Raw genomic sequence first — 5,993 nt, 5'->3', positions numbered from 1 at the left:
TATATATTTTTTTTTTCTATTTTCTATTTAATTTGGAAACAGGTTCTCACTAAGGTGCTGAGAGCCTCATTAAGTGGCTGAGGCTGGCTTCGAACCTAAGCGATCCTTCCGTCTCAGCCTCCCAAGTACTAGGATTACAGGTGCGTGCCACCACGCCCGGCTTATTTTTTGTTTTGAAACAAGGTCTGAGTAAGTTGTGGAGGGTCTGAGATGCTGAGGCTGTTTTTTTGTTTGTTTTTTTTTTTTTGGTGGTACTGGGGTTTCTGGAAGCCTTTCTACCTCTGGGCTACACTCCCAGACCTATTTTTACATTTTTATTTGAAAACAGGGTCTCCTAAGCCAGGGCATGGGGCTGGCTTCGAACCTGTGCGATCCTCCTGTCTCTGCCTCCCAAGCGCGGGGATTACAAGCGTGCGCCACCATGCCTGGTGTTGAGGCTGGTTTTGAACCTGCGATCCTCCCAGCTCAGCCTCCCAAGGACTGGGATGACAGCGTCTCACTAAGCGTGTGCCACCATGCCCGGCTTCTCCTTGCACTTTCTGCTCGGTTGACTACTGTTCTTTCTCAGCATCCTCTAAGACCTACTTCCGACTTCCGTGGCTTGGTTTGGCGCCCTTTCCACCTGCCTGCTCCTTAGCCGCCTTGTTTAACCTGTGGTCAGTGTGTGGCATCACCTCGTCATTAATCTGTGTTGCGCCTCCATTGCTATAGTTTGGTTTGGGAATGGCTCCCAAAGTCCCATGTTTTAGAGGCTTAGTTCTCAGCTTGGTGGGACTGGAAGGTGGTGAGAACAACTAAGATGTGGGCCCTCGCCAGGCGTGGTGGCACATGCCTGTAATCCCAGTACTTGTGAGGCTGAGACAGGATTGCAGGTTCAAGGACAGCCTCAGCACTTTAGTGAGACCCTCAGCAACTTAGTGAGACCCTACTTCAAAGTTAAAAAAATAAAATAAAATAGGGCTGAGATATAGCTTGGAGGTAGAATTCTCCTGGGTTCAATCCCCAGTCAAACAACACACACACACACACACACACACACACACACACACACACACACACATGCGCGCGCGCGCACGCACGCACGGATGTGAGGTGGGGCCTAGTGGAAGGTTTTAGGTCACTGGGGGCTGCCTTTGAAATGGACTGTGGGAAACTGACTTCTTCCTATTTCTCTTCACACAGTCCCTGCCATGTTCTACCCACTACAGCCCCCAAAGCAACAGGGCCTACTGTCTGCGGACTGAAACCTTTGACACTGTGAGTCAAAATAAACTTTTCAAAGCCGGGCGTGGTGGGCAGGCTTGTAATCCCAGCATTTGGGAGGCTGAGACCGGAGGATCGCGGTTCCCGGACAGCCTCAGCTACTTAGTGAGGCCCTTTGCAACTCAGTGAGACCCTGTTTCAAAGATAAAGAATAAGAAATTGGGCAGGGGCTATAGCTCGGAGGTCAAATGCCTCTGGGTTCCATCCCCAGATCTGCAAATCTGCAACAAAACAAAACAAAACAACTTTTCATTTTTTTTTTTTTTTTGTGGTACTGGGGGTGGAACCCAGGGGCTTTCTACCTCCGGGCTATACTCCCAGCGCTATTTTATATTTTATTTTTGAAACAGGGTCTCACTAAGTTGCTGAGAGCCTCACTAACTAGCTGAGGCTGGCTTTAAACCTACATGATCCTCCTGTCTCAGCCTCCCAAGCCCGGGGATTACAAGTGTGCGCCACCACGCCCAGCTAACTTCATCGTTGTAAGTTGACGATCTCAGGTATTTTGCTACAGTAATGGTGAGCTAACACATCCACTTCAGTCCTGATGAATTGGTTGAGTATGTACCAAGGCACAGAACTTGGTGCTTTATGTACACTACTTCATTGAGGTCTCAGATTATCCTTTTAGATAGGTGTCAGTGCAGATGAGGAAACTGAAGCTCAGGGAGGTCAAGGGTTTGCTCAAAGTCACACAGATATGAGCAGAAGAGCCGAGCTTTGAATGTAGGCCGGGCACCACACCCTTGGCGGGCCATTGCTTCAGTTTCTGAGGGTTTAGAGGGTCAAGCACAGTAAAGGCACGTAGTTACTACTCAACAAATAATAGCTATCATTACTCTGACCTGGTCTCACAGTGAACCTCTGCAGGGAGGGGATCTTATCCCAGAGGTGCTCAAACACCTAGCGCAAATGGAGGCTGAATTGTGTGAAGACCACAGTATGATTTCCTTGAAGCAGACACCCTGCAGTTGGCTTCTGGAATATGTTTCAGAGTGCAATTCTTTCTCAATAAAAAATGAAGGATTTTTTTTTTTTTTTTTTTTTTTGGTACCGGGGATTGAACCCAGGGGCATTCTGCTTTCAAGGTACACTCCCAGCCCTATTTTTAATTCTTTATTTTGAAGCAGGGTCTCATTAAATAGCTGAGGCTGGCTGCAAACCTGCAATCCTCTTGTCTCAGCCTCTCCAGTACTGGAATTACAAGTATGCGACGCCATGCCTAGCTCCTATTTTGTATGTGTGGTGCTGGGGATTTCTACCTCTGGGCTTCCGGGCTACATTCCCAGACCTATATTTTATATTTGATTTGGAAACAGGGTCTCATTAAGTTGCTGAGATCCTTACTAAGTAGCTGAGGCTGGCTTTGAACCTGCGTGATCCTCCTGTCTCAGCCTCCCAAGTACTGGGCTTACAAGAGTGTGCCACCATACCTGGATCCCAGCTCCTATTCTTTGTTTTGAAACAGGACCTTGCTAGGTTACTGAGAGCCTTGCTATGTTGCCAAGGCTGTCCTTCAATCTGCTATCTTCCTGCCTCAGCCTCCCAAGTACTGGGATTGCAGGGATGTCCCATCATACCTGGCTGACTGATGTATTTTTTCTCCCTTTTTTTTTTTGGTGGTACTAGGGGGTGGAACCCAGGGGCTTTCTACCTCCGGGGTATACTCCCAGACCTATTTTATGTTTTATTTGGAAATAGAGTCTCACTAAGTTGCTGAGAGCCTCACTAAGTAGCTGAAGCTGGCTTTGAACCTGTGCGATCCTGTCTCAGCCTCCCAAGCGCAGGGATTATAAGCGTGTGCTCAACTATGCCCAGTTTTTTTCTCCTTTTCTTTGTTCTTTCCTTCTTCTTCTTCTTTTTTTTGTGGTAGTGCTGGAGATTGAACCCAAGGGCATTCTATTTCCAAGCTACATGCCAATCCTATTTTTAAAATTTGGGAACAAGCTGGGCATGGTGGTGCAAGCTTGTAAGCCTGGAGGTAGAAAAGCTCCTGGGTTCCACCTCTGGTAACACACACACACACACACACACACACACACACACACACACACACACACACACACAATTTGGGAATAGGGTCTTACTAAATTGCGAAGGCTGGCTTCGAACCCGCAATCCTAGAGTCTCAGCTTCCCAAGTGCTGGGGTTACAGTTGTGCATCACAACACCTGGCTGACTGATGTATTTTCTATCACTAATCTTGGAAGAGATTCTTCATTGTCTATCATAGTTTGGCCCCTTCCTACTCTGAGTAAGGAGGGGTTGAACCTACAGAGGGGGCCCAAGAAAATGGTTGAGGCTGCTTTTTGATAAGACACACAGAACACCAGCCATCTAAATAAACGTCCTCTTTATTTTACCAAATATAATTTATCAGTTAAGTTGACATTTGTCAATTCAGTTATAGTAACTATAAATAATTATCTTAAGACACAGTTCTGTAACTTTTGAAGGATACAAGAGTAAACCAGTATTGCTCCTTGCAGCCAGGCCAAAAAGTACATGCAGTTGGTGCAATCGGGGGAAAGAAATGAAATCTTCTGAAGTCGGCTTTGCGTTCTTTCCCACTTGCCCCATAGTCTTCCTCTGTTCATGATCAGAGCCTGGGGCGCGCCTACCTTTCGGCTTTCTAGGCAAAAGAGGATGGATGCTTCAGGGAGGGACAGGCTGGCTGAACCGCAGAGGTGTGAAACGGCGAGTGGCTGGGGCAAGGTGGCTGGAGATCACAGGGGCACGGCCTCAGGGTTTGGTGCCTGTGCAACGGTCTGTGTGTGCAGGAGTGTTTTGAGGTGGAAAAAAAAGAGATGGAAAGATGTCCAAGGGAAGAGCAGAAACGGGCCCAGGCTGGTGTTAATGAGCTCTGCTAGACACAACTCCAACTCCATAAGCTCTAGGAGCCCTTCCAATTCTAAGGTGCTAGGATTCCAGAGGGTGGCCTGGGAGGAAACAGGCTGAGAAAGGACAGTCTCTGGAAGTCTAGGACAAGTTCCCAGGTAAGGCATGGTGCTGGTAGAAACAGGCAATTGTCTAAAGCTTTTGTCCCTTGGAGGTGGGCCTTACGGTAGGGAGGGCTTATAGGGAGGTTCCTGGTAGTTAAACCAGAAAAAGCCTGCAGCTACGTGTCCAGATGTGCATGTGTGAGTGTGGACAGCTTTCTGAGCCAAGAGCAGTGTGTGGGGAACAGGTGGAGGCTCCGGTTTTCTCCCGATTTTGTGTTAGGCAGAGAGAAGTAGAAGCAGTTGATGTCCAGCTGGCTAGTTCTAAATTCCTCTTTTGGGTGCACGGTGAGAAGAGGTGGAGGGAAGGGTAGGTGAGGAGGGGTAGTTTAGGGCCATGGACACTGGTTAGGTGATGGGGCTAGTGGCTTGAGCGATGGTCGGCACTGCAGAGTCAGGGTCCAGAGAGAGAATGAGGCAGAAGCTGGCTTGGTGATGTAGAGGGAGATGCCTACGGGGGAACTTTTTCTAGCAGACTGAAAGGGGCACGTGGCCTTTATAACCTGGGGAATGAGTTGAGGTTAGAGCTACGATTCCCTTACCACTGGCTAGTCAGTGCCCAGCACAGTGCCCAACACATAGTGAGTACCCAGTAACACTGCTTGGCGAATATTTTAGGCCATGTCTGCAGAAGAGCTCATCTTGGGGAGGCTATGCACTTGTTGAATGAGTGAATGAATGATGAATGTGTGTGGGCAGGAGCCAAGAGAGAGGACAACTGACCTCCACGGCATGAGAGAACAAGGGATTTTTTTAGGAAGCGACAGAGGCCAAGGTGACCATGTGATTGTGTCCTCGGGAGAAACCGAGCAATGGAACATGCCTGGACGCCGTAACCTCCAAGTCATTGCTCTGTCCTTTAATCTTGGAAGCCCACCTGGTAAGCTCTGAGAAAAATGCTGCTTAGAGATCATTAAAAGAGGAGAGTTGAACGAAGACAAAGACTTTAGTCCTCTGGGCCTAGGAAGGATGTGGATCTTGGGAAGCCATAGGTAGACAAGGATCTGCAGGGAGACCAGGCCATTGCTCATTCCTTCCTGCAAGTGACATTCAACTGGGAAGCTAGTGGAGGGAGGGTTGGGGTGTTGACTGGGCAGGGCGGGCACGGGGCATGTGTACAAACCGAGTGGCCATTCAGTTCACCTTGCTCCTTCTGAGAGCAAGGGAGCCTAGGTCCAGAGGGCAGAGAGCAGGGCTAGGAATACTGGGGGCCCGAAGCTATCTCCAGCCCTGTGCTTTGAAGTTGGTCCATTTCTACAAAAGCATGTGTGTGGGAGTGTTACTTATCCCTCTGTTCAACCAAAAAAAAAAAAAAAAGTTAAAAAATAAAATGGGACAACAAAACCAAAAATTCAGAGCCCACTCACAAAGGGTTTCTCATTAGGGCCAAGACTGAGGTGGCTACAGCTAAACCCAGTGTCCCCAGATTCCAGACAGAAACCCCAGGCCCCAATCCACCCCACCTGGTGTCACCCACCATGAAATTGCACTTGGTGATTATCTCAGAAACCTCCTTGTACTGCTTATCTCAGTCCACCTGTCCTTCCTGAATTCTTGCTATCCAAACTTGGCTCAATGTATAAAAATTCCCATTGAAAATAATGAGAATTTGGTATCAAAGTGAAGTGCTAGAAAGAGGTGGAGTGTGGGCTAGGGTAGGGAGAGGAGAACAAAAGAGAAAAATTCAAATAGAAAGTGCAGAGGGAGAGGGGAAAGGGTTGAGTGGCCAAG

This window comes from Muscardinus avellanarius (assembly GCF_963383645.1).
Source record: "Muscardinus avellanarius genome assembly, chromosome: 7".
Classification (NCBI taxonomy): domain Eukaryota; kingdom Metazoa; phylum Chordata; class Mammalia; order Rodentia; family Gliridae; genus Muscardinus; species Muscardinus avellanarius.
The sequence above is the reverse complement of the archived record's forward strand: the minus strand, read 5'-3'. Positions refer to the sequence as shown.